Source organism: Halichoerus grypus, chromosome 2 (genome assembly GCF_964656455.1).
Source record: "Halichoerus grypus chromosome 2, mHalGry1.hap1.1, whole genome shotgun sequence".
Lineage (NCBI taxonomy): Eukaryota > Metazoa > Chordata > Mammalia > Carnivora > Phocidae > Halichoerus > Halichoerus grypus.
In genome coordinates this window covers 31,228,769-31,248,528 of record NC_135713.1, presented here as the reverse complement: position 1 = coordinate 31,248,528, position 19,760 = coordinate 31,228,769, and the positions used below count along the sequence as shown (strand labels likewise).

Genomic DNA, 19,760 nt, shown 5'->3' with positions numbered 1-19,760 from the left:
CTCTCCCTCTCCCTGTGCCTCTCCCTCTGCTTGTGCTCTCTCTGTCTCTCTTTCTCTCAAATGAATAAATGAGATCTTTAGAAAAATAAAATAAAATACTTATTATTGTAAGTAGCCTAAAAATTATAAGGCTAGAAATAATGAAGAGAGAAGCCCACAGGACTGATAGTTTTAAAAAGTAATGCATTTTAAATTATTGTATTTACGTATGTTTTGCCTGCTATTTTAAGTGTTTAAGAAAACTAAATTTTTAGGTTTTGTGGGGTTTTTTTTGTTTCTGTTTCTTTTTTCTTTTCTTTTTTTTGGGGGGGACATGGTTAGTAGATACTGTCGGCTCTCGAAAGAGATTATACTCTGCCTCAGCGGAATAAATAGTAAGGAATTTGCAACCATCTTTAATCTACCACATTAACTATATGAAACTTTTCCCCCAGAGATTCTTTCTAAAAATTTTAAATGTCTTAACAAATTATTTTTCTACATGAAAACTATTTTATACAGCAAAGTTTAACAGATTGATTATTAATTACCTTGCAAGCAATGGTTAGTATGCCTCTTCACAACATAAAAGTACCATAGACACTAAATAATCTTAGCAACAGCTAAAGTGATTACACCAGAAGAAGAAAGTAAAATACAGAAACATAAAATTATACGAAACACCAGGGAACCACTCTTAGAGCCATCTCACTGTTAGTTAACCTTTTTAAGAACTATGTGTAAGACACTGTAATAAGTGTTTTGTCCAGATTGTCTCACTTATTCTTCATAAAACCCAATGAGGTATGTTCTAGTATTGTTTGGACAGTTGCATAATTGTACAGTTGTATATTTATAATTGTGAGGAAATGATAACTTGAATTAAGTAAATTGCCCAAAGTCAAAAGATTAAAAATGGCTGAATTCAGTCCAGGATTCTGGGACTAAACCACAAGGCAAAACCTGGATGCTCACAGCTCTGTGTTGAACAAGGATTGTCTTGTACACTCTCCCTTATGGTAGTAACAAGATTAAGGAAGTTTCTGCTTTGTGTGTATTTTTTTTTTTTTTTTTAAGCATTGTTCTCAACCATTTGATTTATTGAAAGGAGATGCTGCTCTGGTTCTTGATTTAGCACCAACCATTCTTTTGTTTACATAGAGTTTCAGTTTTATTTGTTGTTTTGCTCTGTACTGGAAACATAAATAAAGTTTTCTACATTATTTTCAATCAAGGGTTGTGGTATAGTTTCTTTGTGTGTTTGGCATGATACATACATTGTCTTTCTGGGATTCATCTCCTCACCACGGAGTAAAGAGAACTTTGGGTTCTTTTCAGCATGAGTGATAATGCTAAGAATTAGTGTGCTGAGAAGGAGCCACTGGGCACAAAAAGAAGGTTGTAAATGAGATCCCAATACATAGGCACCAGGTGCTTCTTTCTCCTGTTCACAGAAGCAATCCTCCACCACTAAACTCCATCCACTCAGGGGGCTCAATGAAGGCTAACCAGTCTGATGCATGTGTAGGCAACAGTCCCATTGACTGGCACTTATAAACAGCCAATGCCAAACCCATGAGGTTTCCAATGAGATACATCAAACCCTGAAGGAGCTTCAGCATCTTGAAAGTGGCTGAAATGGCCATAAGTGCCTGAATGGGCCACCAAGCCATCATACACACCATCACAGTAGGGAAGATGGAGATCATATTGCCTGCCATGTACATGAAGAAGAGGTTCATGGGAATCTGCTTGAGGGGACCCAAGGCAATGTCCCAGCAGCGCTTCTCCACCAGGATCCGCTCTGTCTCTTGCACGCTGGTATCAGGCACTTGCTTGTCCAAGTAACCGACAGGGTACAGCAAGTCTCCCTGGCCACCGCCCTGGTCACTTTGGCTTCTGCTGCCTCCTCCAGGCCCGCTCAGCTCAATGGCCCACCGGAAGCGCCGGCCTCGGTTGGCCACCAGGCTCCCCTGGGCCATCATGGCCACGGCCACCTACCAAAGCTGCGAAGCTCCTTACTCTAAAGCAGGGCCTGGACCCAGGTCCACTGACACTGGCTACTTCTTGGTCTTACTCTGCTGTGTGTATGTTTTAATATTGACTTTTCCTATTAATATGTGGTACTTTCTTCCAGTTCCTTCTTGAGTAAGAGGCACACTGATTTTTTTTTAGTGCTTTCAATTATATCTTGTACTTTTTTAGCTTAATTTTATAAAATTTAGAAATAATTATGTAGAAAAAAAATCACCCATTATTTCACTTTCAAGAGTAAGTTGTTATTTATATATTCAACTCTTTATGACCTTTCTTCTACACATTTTCTACATCGTTTACACTGCATTGGCCATTTTGTGGCCTGCTTTGTATTTTTGTTTACCATATCATAAACATGTTCTAATGTTGTTGAAAACATTTTAAACGTCATATTAAAATTTTTATACTAAAGAACATTTCAAATATACACAAAAAGAGACTAGTACAGTGAACTCCATGTATTTGTTATGTAGTATCAAAGTAGCTAATAATTCAACCAAAACGATTCCTACTCCCCTCTGCTCCAATTCCTACATCATTTCATCTAAACATTACTTTCAGTATTTGAATGTTATTCAATCTCATCATGAACCGCATTTTGCCTATATAAAAAAATCTAGTTATCATTGAAATCTCATCACAATGTTCCTGACTAGATTAAATACACTGTTCTATGATTATATTAAGAAGAAAAAATGTTATTTGTGCTCTCATATGAACATCTGTGCCATATGAAACTTTCTCTAATTAACTTCCATGCTGCCGCTGAATTCTCTAGCATATACATGACACATTGACATACCAAATCCATCAGGTTAATGAAAAAGAAAGGCTCTGGTATTAATCACTTTTGAAACCATAAAATCATAACTAGTAACTTTGAATACACGTGATAAATTGCAGACACAGTTGAGGGTTCTGAGGCAAGCATTAGAAAGTGAACACACCTTTCATCTTAAAATATTAACAGCTCTGCACGGTAAAATTTTTCTTTTCATTATAGACTCAATTTGTTTTAACACTTCCATTGGCCCTCACCTTTGCCCCAAATAGTATTTATCAGCCTGATTTACATTTCCTGTCCACGGAACGAAGCTAGTGAAAAATGCCTGCCCTCCAAATACTGCTTCAGAGGCCTTGCTAAAATTCTCTCGATAATCTTTTACATCAGCAAAAATAATTTAGGGAAAAAAAGTCTCTGTGACAAGAACTAGGGATTGTTTATGAGGTAAAAGAATGTCTTAGAGCCAAATGCAAGGACATCAGGTTATGTGATCATAGACAAAAGTCTGTCAACAATTTCATTTAAAAACCCATTTCTAAAAGGTTTACAGCTCTGCTGATGTGGTTACCATGGGTCCCACTCTAACTTAAAAAAAAAAAATTTGTGATCTTTTATATTACATTTGCCAATCCATTTGGGCTGAGGACTTAAAAAGGACAAAAGTAAAGTATTTTACTCTGAAGCATATTTACTCTTTCTACATTAATTACTTTTCCTGCAAATATGTGCTCATTCTAGAATTGAGATACAAATTAGGAACTATTTTTGCATTGTTCGCTCATTTTGCATTTAATTCTCATCCTTTCTCTCTCTCTCTAGTCCACTAAGTACATGGATGTTAAAATTGCACTCCGATCCCATGTATTCACCGGTGTAATTTGGTTCCTATGATTTTTATTAACAAATATTTGCTTCCATTTATTGAATGCTTACCATGTGTCAGGCACTTTACAAACTTTACCTCAAAACTTCACCTCACAACCATGTAAGGTAGATGTTACTACTCCTTATAACAGATAAGTGAACTGAACATCAGAAAGATTAAGAAACCCGCCTGTGGACACTCGGGTGCTTGGGTTGTGGAAGAGCATAGCTTTGTTTGAATACAAAGCCTATCTATTCTTGAATATTTTCTGAATAGATGATAGAAGGAGCTTGCTCTAATAATGCTCATGTCCTTATGCTACTTTGACTATTGATATAATAAAATACTGTTAATTTCAGTTATATCATTGTCCTCTTTGGAAAATTTATAATTCAACTAAAGTATATTAAGCTGTCTGTATTTACAGATACATAAAAGTTAAATTTAGAAGCATCTTTAAAAACTAGTTTAGCCCAATACAAAAAAAAAAAAAGTTTTCTTATTCTTTCAATGTTTTGGTTTTAAATCTAAAATATTCTGTAGCTTTGACCTCTGCCAGAGACATGGAAATTAGCAACTACCATCTGAACTCTTCCCATCCCATCTGCCATGTCTAGAAAACTAGTTCTAATTTTATAAAAGCAAAAAGAATTTTAGCATCATGGTAATTAATTATTGCTTTTAAAACACTATTAACAAGTCAGGAAACGACAGATGTTGGCGAGGATGCGGAGAAAGGGGAACCCTCCTACACTGTTGGTGGGAATGCAAGCTGGTGCAGCCACTCTGGAAAATAGTATGGAGGTTCCTCAAAAAGTTGAAAATAGAGCTACCATATGACCCAGCAATTGCACTACTGGTTATTTACCCCAAATATACAAATGTAGGGATCCGAAGGGGTACATGCACCCCAATGTTTATAGCCAAACTATGGAAAGAGCCTAGATGTCCATCAACAGATGAATGGATAAAGAAGAGGTGGTATATGTATACAATGGAATATTATGCAGCCATCAAAAAAATGAAATCTTGCCATTTGCAACAATGTGGATGGAACTAGAGGGTATTATGCTGAGCGAATAAGTCAATCAGAGAAAGACATGTATCATATGATCTCACTGATATGAGGAATTCTTAATCTCAGGAAACAAACTGAGGGTTGCTGGAGGGGTGGGAGGTGGGAGGGATGGGGTGGCTGGGTGATGGACATTGGGGAGGGTATGTGCTATGGTGAGCGCTGTGCATTATGTAAGACTGATGAATCACAAACCTGTACCTCTGAAACAAATAATACATTATATGTTAAAAAAAAAAAGAAGATAGTAGGAAGGGAAAAATGAAGGGGGGGAAATTGGAGGGGGAGATGAACCATGAGAGACCATGGACTCTGAGAAACAAACTGAGGGTTCTAGAGGGGAGGGGGGTGGGGGATGGGTTAGCCTGGTGATGGCTATTAAGGAGGGCACGTATTAAATGGAGCACTGGGTGTTACACGCAAACAATGACTTATGGAACAGTACATCAAAAACTAATGATGTAATATATGGTGATTAACATAACATAAGAAAATTAAATTTAAAAAAAACACTATTTCACTTAACCTTTGCTTCAGGCATTTCTCTGGGTTCATGGTTGTAGCTGAAATACTTCCTTTCTTGGTTCTTTTTAGTGGGGCTCTGTTGGCATCAAAACCCTTCAGTCTCTTTATGTCTGATTATGTCTTGATTTTGTCATGAGAATTTGGACGGGTTGTAGAATTCTAGCCTGACAGCTATTTTCCCTCAACATTTATTGTTGCTTTTGAGAAGTCTGTTGTCAATCTAAGTGTCTTTTCTTTAAAGGTAAAATGTCTTTGTTAGGAAATATGACTCCAGAGGTAACTTTTACTGTTTTTTCTTTGATGTTCTGAAATTTCACTGTAATGTGTTTAGATGTAAATTTATTCTATTTATGCTTCTTGGCATTTGATTTTCATGTTCTATCTGAGGAAATAAATTTTTAAAATTCTGAAAAACACTAAATGAATGTCTCTTTTAATACGGCCTTCTTTATTTTTTTGGCGGGGAGGGGCAGAGAGAGAGATTGAACCGCAAGCAGACTCCATGCCCAGCACAGAGCCTGACTCGGGAATTCCATCTCACGACCCTGAGATCATGACCTGAGCCGAAACCAAGAATCGGATGCTTAACCAACTGAGCCACCCAGGTACCCCTTAATATTGCCTTCTTATCAACTCATCTTTTTTTTCACTTCTCATTCTGGCCTCCATGTCTCTCTCTTAACTCTGCTTTCAAGTATTAAGCAAGCATTTTTATCTCTCTATATTACTTTCATTGCTACCATTCAGTTTACTAATTATCTACTTCTCTCTCTTTTTTTTGTCCATTGACTTTTTTTATTTCAATGTCAAAAATTTTTTTATTCCCAGGATTTCAAATTGGTCCTTTTATTATTATTATTATTGTTATTATTATTATTATTATTCATAGCCACCTGCTTTTTTCCCTGAAAGCTTTTCTTCTTCTTCTTCTTCTTCTTTTTTTTTATAAATATGGATATGGTACATTTTTAAATCTCTGCTAATACATCATGTATGTATAGTTTTTAGACTGCTGTGGTGTTTCTAATTTCTCAGGAGTAAATTTCCTATTTATAAAATGTGTAAGTGATCTTTCATGACCTTGATTTTCCTCATGTAGTATGGAATTTTAGTTTGTAAGATTGTTCCAGGTCTTTCTTTTTAACCCTTTTTTCTGTACCTGTTTCTCCATATCTACTGATTTTTCAGTTGTTTCTACTTGGCTACCTTCAGGTGCAGGTGTTAGGTGGGTGGTTTGATTGTGAATCTTTGCTTCCTCTTCTACCATATCATTCTCCATCTCTTCTAACAATGGTCTGCTGAGATAGTGATTTTGATTTTGAGTCTGACTGTATCTTTTAAAAACCTAAACAAGAGAAAGATATATTAATATTTTTTAAAGATTTCACCTATTAGATTATCTTTCATAAACTGAAACAAAAATTCACAAGCCATCTTGAGCAGAAATTTTACAGTGACATATTAGTTAGAATCATAAGATCACATAAGGCCACAAGAAACTTTTCATTTTATAAAAAAATAAAGTTCAAATTCAGAAAGGACGAGGAACCTACATGATGCCACACATTTGGTGAGTGGAATACAGAAAACTATAAACCAATTCTCCAGACTTCTCACTTCTCTACCCCACATACTTAATCCTCCTTGTGCAAAATGCTCATTGACTTCTGAGAAGAAAGGCTGATGTTACTTTCATTCAAAGAAATAGTTGTCTTAAAATATCTCCCATTATAGATTAATGTTGGTCCATAAGGCCGATTTGGCCTGTACATATATGTGTTTGGTTCACTTAGAGTTGATAGTTTACATGATTTCTACTACTAAAAGTGAGAGATAAAAAAAAAAAATTCAGACGGGAACACTTGGCAGCTGCAGGCCACAGTCTGGCCTGACAGTAATTACACAGGGATGAGTAACCACCGTGTCCATTTCATCGGAACGTCGTTGTTCTTTCACCGCTCCCCATCCAGCTACCTTACTCATCTATACCCCTTGCGTCTCCTCTGAGTTAGGGATAGCTGGTCTCAACACTCACAGGGCTGTAACGCATCATTGAATTTTCATGTTTCTGCTACAGTGGTGCTTTACAAATATTTACCATAAACACCTCATTACACATTAGTTTTACCAGATTAAGTATTTTCTAGTAAAGCAAAGTACTTTTTAGTAGACATTATTTTCTAGCACCTGGCGGAGTAGTGGCAGGTGCGGGACTTCTGCAAAGTTAGACAGCAGGGAAGATGGCTTGGGCACCTGGGGAGCGGATGCCAAAGAATTCAGGAGCCAGACCAAGGCAGAACAGAGGGTGCTGATGGTGTGTTTCGCTTTCTTTCTCATGGTGCTGGGCACTTGCCCTAAAGCCCTTGTGCTACTACTAGGCAGCATAAGGTCTCTGTCATTTCCTTGCCCCTTTCCCGTGAGGGCACAAATACTTGTGGGACTCAGGGTCTCTCTAAAATTGAGTTCTAGGGCTAAGAGAAACTACCTCGAGCCAGAAGGTCCTCCTCATTTGCCCTCTGTACCAATAGCGTGGCCTCCTTATTTCACTGGGGGTAAACTGAGGGTTAAGTATCAGAGGAATTAGAATGCACATCGGGCAGCAGCCAGAAAAATACCTCTCCAGCAGCAGCTGTTGTAAGAACTACCCTGTTTGGTGTAGAACTGATCAGCAAAAAAAACCTCAAAATGATTGTTGTACCTTTGTGTGTGTGTGTAACTTTTATTAAGACCTTACAGTTACTAATCTAGTCTCTCCATTGGCAATCCTGGCCATACATTCAGACTCTAAATGCCATTAGGCACACTTAATAGTCATTTGGGTTTTCTGCCTCCTGGCTATCTTTAGCTCATTATACTGGAAATCACCAGTCTGAATTACTGTATATTTGTGTATTTGTACACATACATAGAGATAAATTTCCACTGACATCCAGTAATATTCCTCAGAGAGTGCGCAGATAATATGGAGTACAATGTGGAGGAAGTTTTCTTCGTGGCTGCAAACTATGTGTAGACCCTCTTCTGTTTGCTCTTACGGCATCTTATGCTGACATCCATGTGGAGCTCACCAAATGTATGTGTTTCCTAGGGCTGCTATGACCAAATACCATAGATGTGGTGCCTAAACAACAGAAATTTATTTGCTAACAGTTCCAGAGACTGGAAGACCAAGATCAAGGTGTTAGGAGGTTTGGTTTCCGTTCTTCCCTTAGCTTGTCAATGGCCATCTTCTTTTTTTTTTTTTTTAAAGATTTTATTTATTTATTTGACAGAGAGAGAGACAGCGAGAGAGGGAACACAAGCAGGGGGAGTGGGAGAGGGAGAAGCAGGCTTCCCGCGGAGCAGGGAGCCCGATGCGGGGCTCGATCCCAGGACCCTGAGATCATGACCTGAGCCGAAGGCAGTCGCTTAACCAACTGAGCCACCCAGGCGCCCCATCAATGGCCATCTTCTTGCTGTGTCCTCGCATAGCCTCTTCTCTGTGTGTCCAGATGTTCTCCTTTTATAATGATACAGATCAGGTTGGACCAGGGCTCACCCTAACAACCTTATTTTAGCTTAATCACTTTTTAAAGACCCAATCTCCAAATACAGTCACAGTCTGAGGTATTAGGGGTTAGGACTTCAATATATGAATTTGGGCTGGGGCACACAATTCAGCCCATAACACCAGGCATATTGCATTTGGTCACTTGATCTCTCTCTCACTAAAAATGAACCCTTGAAGGCAGGAGTCATGACATACTTATCTTTGTGTTCCTTATATCCATCATTTTTTATTAAAAAATATTTATAGAACTGAACAAGCTCACAAATATAACTATGATGTTTTGTGGCTTTTTTTTTTTAAAAGATTTTATTTATTCATTTGAGAGAAAGAGAGAGAGTGCACAAGCAAGGGGAGAGACAGAGGGAGAGGGAGAAGCAGACTCCCTGCTGAACTGGGAGCCCAGCGTGGGGCTCGATCCCAGGACCTGGAGATCATGACCTGAGCTGAAGGCAGATGCTTAACCATCTGAGCCACCCAGGCACCCCTGTTTTATGGCTTTTAAAGAAGTTTTATCTGGTCCTGACATATTTGGTTGGGAATGATAGGTGTCCAAGGGACTTATCTACAACTAAATTACTCTTAAAAAAAAAAAAAAGATTTTATTTATTTATTTGACAGCGAGAGCATGAGCAGGGGGTGGGGGCAGAGGGAGAAGCAGATTCCCCACTGAGCAGGGAGCCCAACGCAGGGCTCAATCCCAGGACCCTGGGATCATGACCTGAGCCGAAGGCAGAGGCTTAACTGACTGAGCCACCCAGGTGCCCCCTAAATTACTCTTATAAAGAAATTCCAGATCTAGCCATATATTCAGAGATAGGTGAGGAGTGTAATATTCTATTTAAAATGAGTGGCGGCAGAAAATAACACAAGGAAAGAAATAATAAGAGAACGTGAAAGGATAAATATATATTGGGAGAGGCTGGTTCCTATGTCAGATAAAATAAGCCATTGTCTATACCTTCAAAGGACTCATAACTAACTTAGAAACAAATATGTTCAAATGCTTAGGAATCCGTAGGAATAAAATATGGACAAAATTGTATCAGTGGGTAGGAGTTAGCAAGTGCTGCAGCATTAACAGAGACCAAATTCCATTGTGGTCTAAAAAAACGGCTGTGGGTTTTGGTGAGCAAAAGTTGTGACTGCGTTGAGGACAGTAGGTTAGAGTTGGACTTTTAAGGATAAAGGGGGAAAAGCAGCACAATTTAAATTGTGCTTGGTTCCAGAATTTGGAAATCAGGGATGGTGAAATTATCAGGAGGCAGTTGAAAAAGAAAAACCAGCATAGTTTTCATAGCACAAATCTTGTAATTATTTTATTGACTAACATATTTGCCTTTTTAAAAATGTTCTTTCAACTCTGAACAATGAACTGTCATGAACATTTCAATCATAACATAAATTAAGTCTACCCGGCATAAGCTTAATGTTTTCAAAGGATAAATAGCTAAGTAGTCATAACAAAATGACTTATCCTTCTGTCTAGCTGGCATTGGAGTTAAAATTCTGAGATTTAGGTCATGAATCATGAGGTGATGGGTTCCCCCCACCCCAATCATAAGCAAGGAAGAAAAAGAAAATACAGAAAAACCCATAAGATGTTTTGGATGTCAGTAATCTACTACTGTAAGCTCATAGGAAAATTCCTGTTCGCTTAAAACATGACATTTGGCAAGTACTATATGTCACTTTATCCTATACACATGCCATGGCGTTACTTAATTTTTTTCTTATCTTTTTAGCTCTAGGTGTTGTTTCCAAATCTTCATGGTCAAATGACAGTTTATATTGTCTTCAACAGAAAAATCAGTCCACACTTTAGGTACACCTCTTGGAAAATATGTGTCTGTCCATTGATGTTGGCTGAGTTTCTTTCTTTCTTTCTTTCTTTTTTTTTTTTTTTTCCTGACCTGGCATGGTTTACACTTCTCTCATGTTTATCTTAGGAGATATATGTCCTAGCATGGAATGCAAATTAGGAGTACAGAGCGTTCTAAACTAGTTTCCATTTGACATTATTTAATAACAGATTATTATGATTGCTTTAAATAGTGTATGAGGTATTCCTTGGAACTCAGGTTTTACATTAATTTATTATAGTTTTTTCAAACTTTGTTATAGATGATAGTAATTAAGATTATTTTAAATGTTTTACTAAAGGTGTATTACAAACCAATTAAGAGATAATTAGATTCTAGGAATTTACTGTATGCTTTTATATAAGGAGTTGAAATCCCTTTCTTCTGCATGCTGTTCCTTGGAGTGTTTGAACTCAGAGTCATTCCTTATTCTACCTCCGCTCTGATCCCCCCAACCCCATGCTCAACTCCACGTATTTTAGGGGGGTGTCCAAGATGATCTTCCTCAATCATGTGTCAGATAGCTTCTGGGTGGATTTGGCTAGCGGTGGGCACTATCAGGAGACTGGAGATGAGAGAAGGGAGAGTCCAAGGCCCACCCTTTTTCCCTTCCTTCTTTCCTTCCTTCCTTCCTTCCTTCCTTCCTTCCTTCCTTCCTTCCTTCCTTCCTTCCTTTCTGTCCATCTGTCTTTTTTCAGTATTATTTTTGTGTGTGTATGTATATGTTTTTCATTTTTGTTATTAAAGTATAGTTGACATACAATGTTATCATCCAAGACATTTCTTCACCTCTCTCTTTGCATCAAACAACATATCCATCTGCACCTGTGCGCTCCCTGCTTCCAGCTCCCACCTAACAGGCCCTCCTAGCTTCCTCCAGGTGAGCCAAGCTCTTTTGGATTCCAATAACCCCATCAATTCCCTTTGTCCCAGCCTATGTGTAGTGGCAGCTTCTGCTATTTCTAATCTCAGGGTTACCACATTTTCCTCTCGCTTGGAGTCCCAGGTCTATCTATTAAACCACTGTCACTCTTATTTTAAATACTTGGAATGATTATCTTTTTCTGGTTGGATCTTGATTGATTCATTCCATTTCTTCTTTCTTTATCTGATGATTGGTAAAATCACTCTCACAAATCTGTTATTATTGTCATCATCATTGACAATGAAATATGTGTATTGCTATCTGCAGGGCACAGTGATCAGTGCCGTAGATAGAATGAGGGATAAGACTAGGCCCGAGTAGTGGAAATGATAAGAAGGAAGGCAGAAACACTGACATACATATTGGGTTTCTGAGTTCATAGATGGCTCAATATATGGACCTTGTTGAATGAAGATACTAGTGAGGAGTATTGGAGCTTCTGATTTGACAAAACTTGGGGGTAGAATTTCTTTATTCATTCACAGATAATTATAGGCTCTAACCAAATAGCAGGGTCTTTGCTAGGTGCTAGATGAGGTACTAGGCAAGACTAGGAACATACAAGATGCAGGGGGAACTGCATTCCTTCTAGAGGCTCTAGGAGAGAGTCCATTCTTTGCCTTTTTCAGCTTCTAGAAGCTGCCTGCATTCCTTGGCTTATAACTCCCTTCCATCTTCAAATCCAGCAATTTTATCACTCCAAGACCTCTGCTTCTCTGACTCTGACTCCCCCCCCCCTTACCTCTTTTACTTTTAAGGACCCTTATGATTATACAGGGCCCATCCGAATAATCCAGAATAATCTCTCCATTTCAAAAAACCTCAACTTAATCACATCTGCAAAGTCTCTTGCTATGTAAGGTGACATATGCAGGGATTAGGATGTGGCCATCTTCTGGGGACCATTATTCTGCCTACCACCCCCTTCCCATACCCCCTGAAGCATTGGGATGGTCACAATCAGACTTTGCGAAGGAGATGCTAAAAGCAATAGGTAAACCCAGCTGGGTGCTACATGCCTTTCCTTCCCTCCCTTCTCCCCTCCCCTCTCCCACTCCCCCCCCCCCCTTTCAGCAGTTCTGCTTCCTGGTCCAGAGAAGGACTTGCTGGTTGTCACCTCCTCTGTTCAGGCCTTGACCTTCAGGAGCCTGCTCCCTTCCTCTCCTGGGTCTTCCTGTCCTTCAGTTTTGAAGTTGGTGGCATGGTGGCTGCCCTGGCAGGCTCTCTGAGAAATGTGGCAGAGAAGCCGGTCAGCAGCTACCCAGCAGCCTGAGCTGGGCAGCGCGGGCTCCAGACTCACCCTGGTCCAGTTCACCATGTGAGGGGGCAGCATTCAGTTCTACAAGTTAACAAGTATCCACAGGCAGTTTTCTTGGAAGTAGATGTGCCTCAGTGTCAGGAAACAGTTGCTACCAACAGTCTATCAGCAACACTAATATTTGTTTTTTCAAAACAAAGTGCGACTTGACCAATATCAAGGAGCGATGCTGTGGGATTAGAAGACAGAAAAAGTTAAGCAGTACTTAGAAAATGACCCTGGAAGCTGTAGGGACCCAGACATTCCAAAGGGCTGTGTGGATTTAATGTCTCCTATTAACATGCTGCTCATGTCTTAATGAAAGCAAAGAGCATGGGTTTGACAACTGATTCCAAAAGGCATGACCTTGGAATGATTGTGATGAACAGCTACTTATTACTGTAGCACTTAATCAACTGCTAAGCTCTATTCAATGAGATTGCAAGGGCCAGCTAATAGTCAGGGGCCTAAATATGTAAAAAATCTTACCAATCTACCCCAATCTATGGGTTTTGAAGAAGCAGAAAGAAGTGACTAACTCAACCTCTGGAAATAATGGAGGATAATATTAAAGAAGATGGCATTGTCCCACTTCATTATTATTAATCTTAACAGTGTAACTATAGTTGTTTGGTCCAATCAAGGTGAAGAAACCATAATTTCATATGTTACCTTTATTGGTACTGCAGTCCAAGCAACAAATATGAATGACTTTAAGCCAGTAGTTGGCAAAAAAGGAGAAAGCCGCACAAGACGCAAGAAAACCACACTGAAATCAGGTTTATAGCTCCTGGATAATTGCTTGATTCTCCTCAGAGACTGCCAATATTCCGTTCATTGTTATTACCAATAAATCATTGCTTTTGTTCAGATGGTATCACTAGTATTTTTACTGTAATCTTGACACGTGCAATGGCAAATAAAAAGTCACTCGTTTTTGCCAAGCTTAAAAAAAAAGGCTATAGCTAAAGCCCAAACTCTAAGATGAACTGGCAAATTTGCATTGTTTCCCAATACCCCTCTTTTTAGGGAAGAGTTTTCAAAATCAGAGAGGTGGCAAGACTCTTAGCAGAACTGATGAAACCACCCAGTTCCTGGATAGTCAATGGAAAACTTTTATTGGAGAACAGTTTTGCAGTATTTTTTTTTTTTTGGAAGATTTCTCTGAAATTCCAATTTAGGTGACAGCAAACAAGTAGGCAATGACGAGTGGTGGTAACAGTTTTTTCTCAGCAACTGGAAATAGGTGTGTGTTTTGTGTGAAATGAGGGCTCAGTAGTACGCACCTGTGGGATCTTCCAGCAGTGGCTGGACCCACACATTCTGGGACATCCCATCCATACTGATAGCCATAAGTAGTGCCCCTTCATACACTCAAAGGACAACACCAAATGCATGAAAATCCCATGTGAAAGGATATTTCTAGACTATGGATTCATATATTATAAAGGGACTCTTCCCAATTTTCTGCTGAATATTTTGAGCAGAAAGGTGGAATTTGTAAGAGATAGAATGTAATCAAAAGAATTAAGGGATCAGAAAGATGTTCCTAACCAGAAACGGGAGAGGAATGGATGCCTGAAAGCCTCTACTGTGATCTCCTTCCATTTAGGGCCTAGGATGTGTGAAGTGAGTCCTAGGACTTCTATGGGGACACATCCTGGAAGAGCAGAAGCACTTCTTTGGGGAAGGATACTCTTCTACAAACTTGAGAGTACCCTACATTTCTCAGCTCTGTTCAGGAAAATTAAAGGACAGTTTCAGTTTTATTTTGTTCATAAATGTCTATCACCCTCCCCTCACTCCATGAGATTTCAGGAATAATGCTAAATTGCACATCTGAGAAGTTTGACTCAAATCAATTATCTAAATGTGGGATTGATAAAAACAACTATTTAAGTAGCACTGATAACTGATGAGAAGGATTGTATTGCTTCCCTACTTGCCCCCTGGCCTGAGGTAACCTTTTAATTGTCAAAGTATCATGATGAACTATTTTACAAGAAGATTAAAGATTTCACATCTAGTTCCCAATCCTAAATTTATGCATGTTCAGAGTAGAGATCCTTCTCTTTCAGCCAGGAAACAAATTTCACGATAAACAACTTATTACTTTTTAAAGTATGGTGTAGGTAATAAGATAGAGCATAAGGTTGATATTTCTCAGTAGTTTAATTCACAGGGCCTGGTCTATTTGGAAAGAAAAAAAAAAAACTGTTTTCTTTTGTTTGCTAAACCCTCTTTTTTCCAAAATCCTTCTTGTCTGGGAATGGGGAGGTTTAGATCACTAGCAGGTATCAGGGGGAGACACAGTAGTCAATGCTAAATAGGCAATGATTATTACACAGGGTATGTTTATATCCTTTCACACTCATTTTCAAATTTACCATTACTCAGTTGAAGTAGATTTCTGTTCAACATTTTCCAGGGCCATGTTAAGTAAGACCAATGATATTAGCTACCATTTGTCTACCATGTGGCAGGCATTTTATTATTATTATTATTATTATTTTTATTTTTATTAACATATAATGTATTATTTGTTTCAGGGGTACAGGTCTGTGATTCAACAGTCTTACACAATTCACAGCGCTCACCATAGCACATACCCTCCCCAATGTCCATCACCCAGCCACCCCATCCCTCCCACCCCCCTCCACTCCAGCAACCCTCAGTTTGTTTCCTGAGATTAAGCGTCTCTTGTGGTTTGTCTCCCTCTCTGGTTTCTCTTGTTTCATTTTTTCCTCCCTTCCCCTATGATCCTCTGTCTTGATTCTCAAATTCTTTATAACAGTGAGATCATATGATACTTATCTTTCTCTGATTGACTTATTTCGCTTAGCATAATACCTTCTAGTTCCATCCATGTCATTGCAAATGGCAAGATTTCTTTTTTTGATGGCTGCATAATATTCCATTGTATATATACCACATCTTCTTTATCCATTCATCTCAACAACCCAACTAGATAGTTGATACACTCATCATTTTATTATGAAGAAATCAAGAATGAGTACATTTGTAGTAAATAACTGAGTTGGAATTTCAACCCAGAGAATTTAATCCCAAAGTTTGTCATCTTTCTATAATGATTAGTTGTCTCATTCAAGGTATATCACTGAAAATATTCTCCCTGAGAGAAGTTCAGTCATCAATGAATTATCCGGGTACTGGGACTGAGTTACACAGCTGATGTTCTAAAGCCCCCCTTTTTTTTCTTCTTCTAGCTACATCTCTTTGGTCTCTAATATTGGACTTCTTTCTCTTACCATTTAATCAGATTTCTTTTTTTTTTAAAGATTTTATTTATTTATTTGAGAGAGAGAGAGAGCATGAGAGAGCACAGCAGGGGGAGGGGCAGAGGGAGAGGGAGAGGCAGACTCCCCACTGAATAGTGAGCCCTCCACGAGGGATCCATCCCAGAACCCCAGGATCATGACCTGAGCTGAAGGCAGATGCTTAGCAGACTGAGCCACCCAGGTGCCCCTAATCAGATTTCATTAAGCAGAACTATTTTCTCCTTTCAGGGAAAATGAGAACAATTAGAACTTAATCATCCAAAGTCATGAGCTATACTTTTGCTAATAGAACAGAATAGAAAAGTATTCAGTTATAATTTTGCAATATTATTGTCACCAAATTTTTCTATTTATGGGAATTTTTAAATATGTACAAGTGACTATGCTGGGATCACAAATGTGTAAATGTGTGCACAGATGTGACAACTTCAACTTGTAGATGCATAGAAGAATTCAATAAATTTATCATAGTGTTCTCATTACTTTTCACCCAGTGGTATCATGTACTAACTAGTAATAGAAAGAATTAGCACTTGAATTATTTATTATTTATTTTTTGGGCGGGGGGGGGGGAATGAGCTGGGGAGGGGCAGAGGGAAAGGAGAGAGAGAATCTTAAGCAGGTTCCATGCTTAGCACAGAGCCCAGCACTGGACTTGATCTCAAGATCCTGAGATCATGACCTGAGTGGAAATCAAGTGTCCCATGCTTAACTGACTGAGTCACCCAGGCCTCCCTTAGCACTTGAATTAATAGCTCTTGCCATGCCTGATGTATGTGTGGTCTTCTTACTAAAGTTCATTTATTTGCTAATATATTGGCTAATACATTTGAGCCATGCAAAGGTAATTTCCATACCTAGAAGATACTGAAGAGTGCTCAAGGTTGAGAGGTTTCCAAACTGTGGTCATCAGTAATCTCTTGGGAGCTTGAGAGGAAAGAGGAGCAGGTAGGCTTAACACCTGCAACTTGGCTTTAGACAAAGCAATTCTGCATCTATATAAAAATAGAAAATGAAAAGCATATATATATATGAAATTTTAAAAGATATCTATATAATACATATTTTAAATATTTATAGACATCCCTGTAGGATTTTATTTAAAAAATGGTTTTAGCAGTAAAATGGTTATTTTTATCCATCCCATTGAAAATTCAGATGATCACTCTGATACTCCAGACACACAGCTACTAAACCTAAACCAGAATGCACATTTTTTAAATCCTGCTCTTCCCTAGATTGTTATTTGTGAAAATGTTTTATGAAATTTTATTGGTTGAAGTTTATCATTTTCCTAAACACTTAATTTAGTTTGAACTGCAAAGATACTCTTTTTTTCTTCTTTTTGGGGGGACACATTCTTCTCTTTGGAATTGTGCTTGGAAGTTTAGATTATAAAATCGAAATCCTTTCAGAGGATTTCTGAATAGATAGTTTTTTCTAGAAGAGGTTTTTTTTTCATATAAATTAAAAAAAAAAAGATAACTGTGGGTGTAAGTCTTGCTGACTTGTTCTTTTACGCAGCTCAGATGTGGTAAGATAGAGTTTTCCCCACCTAAAACTAGAAGTTTACATTTGTCAAGTATGCTTTTGCTCTTGAGTTGTAATATTTTTGCTTCCTTCAGGATGACATCTAGAAAAATCAGTAAGTTGTGCTCAGAGGGAAATTCTGTGTATAAGTTTTCTTTTATTTTTTAGAACACATAGCCTGTTTAAGTAAGTTTGCTTATTCTTTCAAGTAAGCAAAGTGTTGAGATGAAATATTTGTTTGACTGAAGGATTTAAATAGGTGTCTGTTTTTAGAATCCTTTCCAGATACTACATTGATGTGTACTTTAAACAGCATTTATCCTAGGGGAGCACTGAGGACCTCTTGTTTATAACTAGAGCCATTCGGATGCCTGCTATTTCTTGCCACATTCTTAGGCTTCCAACCAATTTTTGTGTTTCTCCCCAGAGATGCAAGTACAGAACAGGGAATGGAATATAGAAAAGAAAATAAATACTTGGTTTCAATATTTTCTCCTTTCTTTCCCTTGACTTCCTTCCACTAACATTTATAAACATATTGGGATATCAAAATGGGAGACAGTAGCAAATAATAATAATAATAATAATAACAAAAATGGACCTGGGTCAGGATTTGGATTTGAATATCAGTTTCACTATTTATCAACTGTGTGGTTTAGGGCAGATTATTACATCTCTTCAAAGCTTTTTTTTTTCCCTCTTGTAAAATGAGGATTGCAATACATATGTGGAATGGGTATTAAATTCTATGTCTGATAAATAATGGGTATTCAGAAAAATGTTAACTGAATATGAATGTGATATTATAAATAACAAAGGATCAGTTAACTACAAAATATTCTTTTTTACCATTATGGATAGAACTAGAATAAGTCATTTTTTCTGCAATACATGAAAATTACAATATGCATTAAGTTATAATTATCTAGGGAATGAAGTAATGAACATGCAGGACCAAACATACCTTTTATAGGATGGCTGATTTACCACATAAGATAGGAGAGCATATCCCTGAAAAAATGGACACTAGGTCATGTAACTTTTGGCAGAGAAGTGAAAGGTCAAGAACAATGTGGCTTGGAACTGATAGCATCTCAGTGGCTAGATTCATGGCTTGGTAACTAAATCTAAGAATATTAGTTATTTGGAAAGAGCTTACCAAAATGACGAACAGGGTCACTGAAAGGAAAAACTAACAAGAGCTTTAAGATAAATTATATTAGCTACTTGATTTTTCCCAGGTTCTACCTACGCACTGATGTTTTGGGAAACCATGTAGTAGAGAAACAGAGCAGAAAGGAAATAACACTTCTTGAATTATGTGTTCCAAAAATTGTGTTAAGTATGTTTTGCACGTAAAAATAAAATCATTCTGTAAATCATCTTCTGATCGGTAACAGAAAAAACATCAACAAAACAAAACAACCCAATCTTCTCATGCTACCAGAAGGATGCTATAAGAAATGCAAGCTGTTTCATTACATGCGTATTTAAAATGCTAAGTAGCCTAAATTTTATTTATTTTCATTTCACATCCATGGATATAGAAATAAATGTAAGATCGTAGTGAATGAGAATCATAAGTGAAGTGGTATTACTTTGCTAGGGCTGCCATAACGAAGTACCACAGACTGCGTGGCTTAAACAACAGAAATTTATTTTCTCACAGTTCTGAAAGCTAGAAGTCCAAGATCAAGGTGTCAGCAAGGTTGGCTTCTTCTGAAAGTCATGAAAGGTGGATCTCTTCTAGGCCTTTTTTTTTTAGACTTGTAGATGGACATTTTTTCCCCCTATGTTTTCACATTGTCTTCCCTCTGTATGGGTCTATGTCCAAATCTTCTGTGTCCAAATCTTATAAGAACACCAGTCATACTGGATTAGAGCCCACTCTAGTGATCTCATTTTAACTTACTTAACCTCTGCAAAGACCCTATTTCCAAACCATAATCACATTCTGAGGTATAGGGGGGACTCAGTTAAGACTTTAACATATGAATTCTGGAGGTGAGGGGACACAACTCAGCCCATAAGAACT

General features: G+C 38.0%; 1 protein-coding gene and 2 pseudogenes across 1 annotated transcript in view; 2 read left to right on the top strand and 1 right to left on the bottom strand.

Moving 5' to 3' along the window:
• LOC118547621 (small ribosomal subunit protein eS4, X isoform-like) overlaps positions 1–19,760 on the top strand; it is a 404,116-nt gene that overhangs the window by 370,564 nt on the left and 13,792 nt on the right. The window contains exon 4 of the mRNA XM_036111186.2: positions 5,739–5,870. The gene's annotated coding sequence lies outside the window, so the exon portion shown is untranslated. The remainder of the gene's footprint in view (positions 1–5,738; positions 5,871–19,760) is intronic.
• On the bottom strand, positions 1,309–2,007 carry LOC118547618 (ER membrane protein complex subunit 4 pseudogene; annotated as a pseudogene).
• LOC144381050 (thioredoxin-like protein 1 pseudogene) lies at positions 12,832–13,683 on the top strand (annotated as a pseudogene).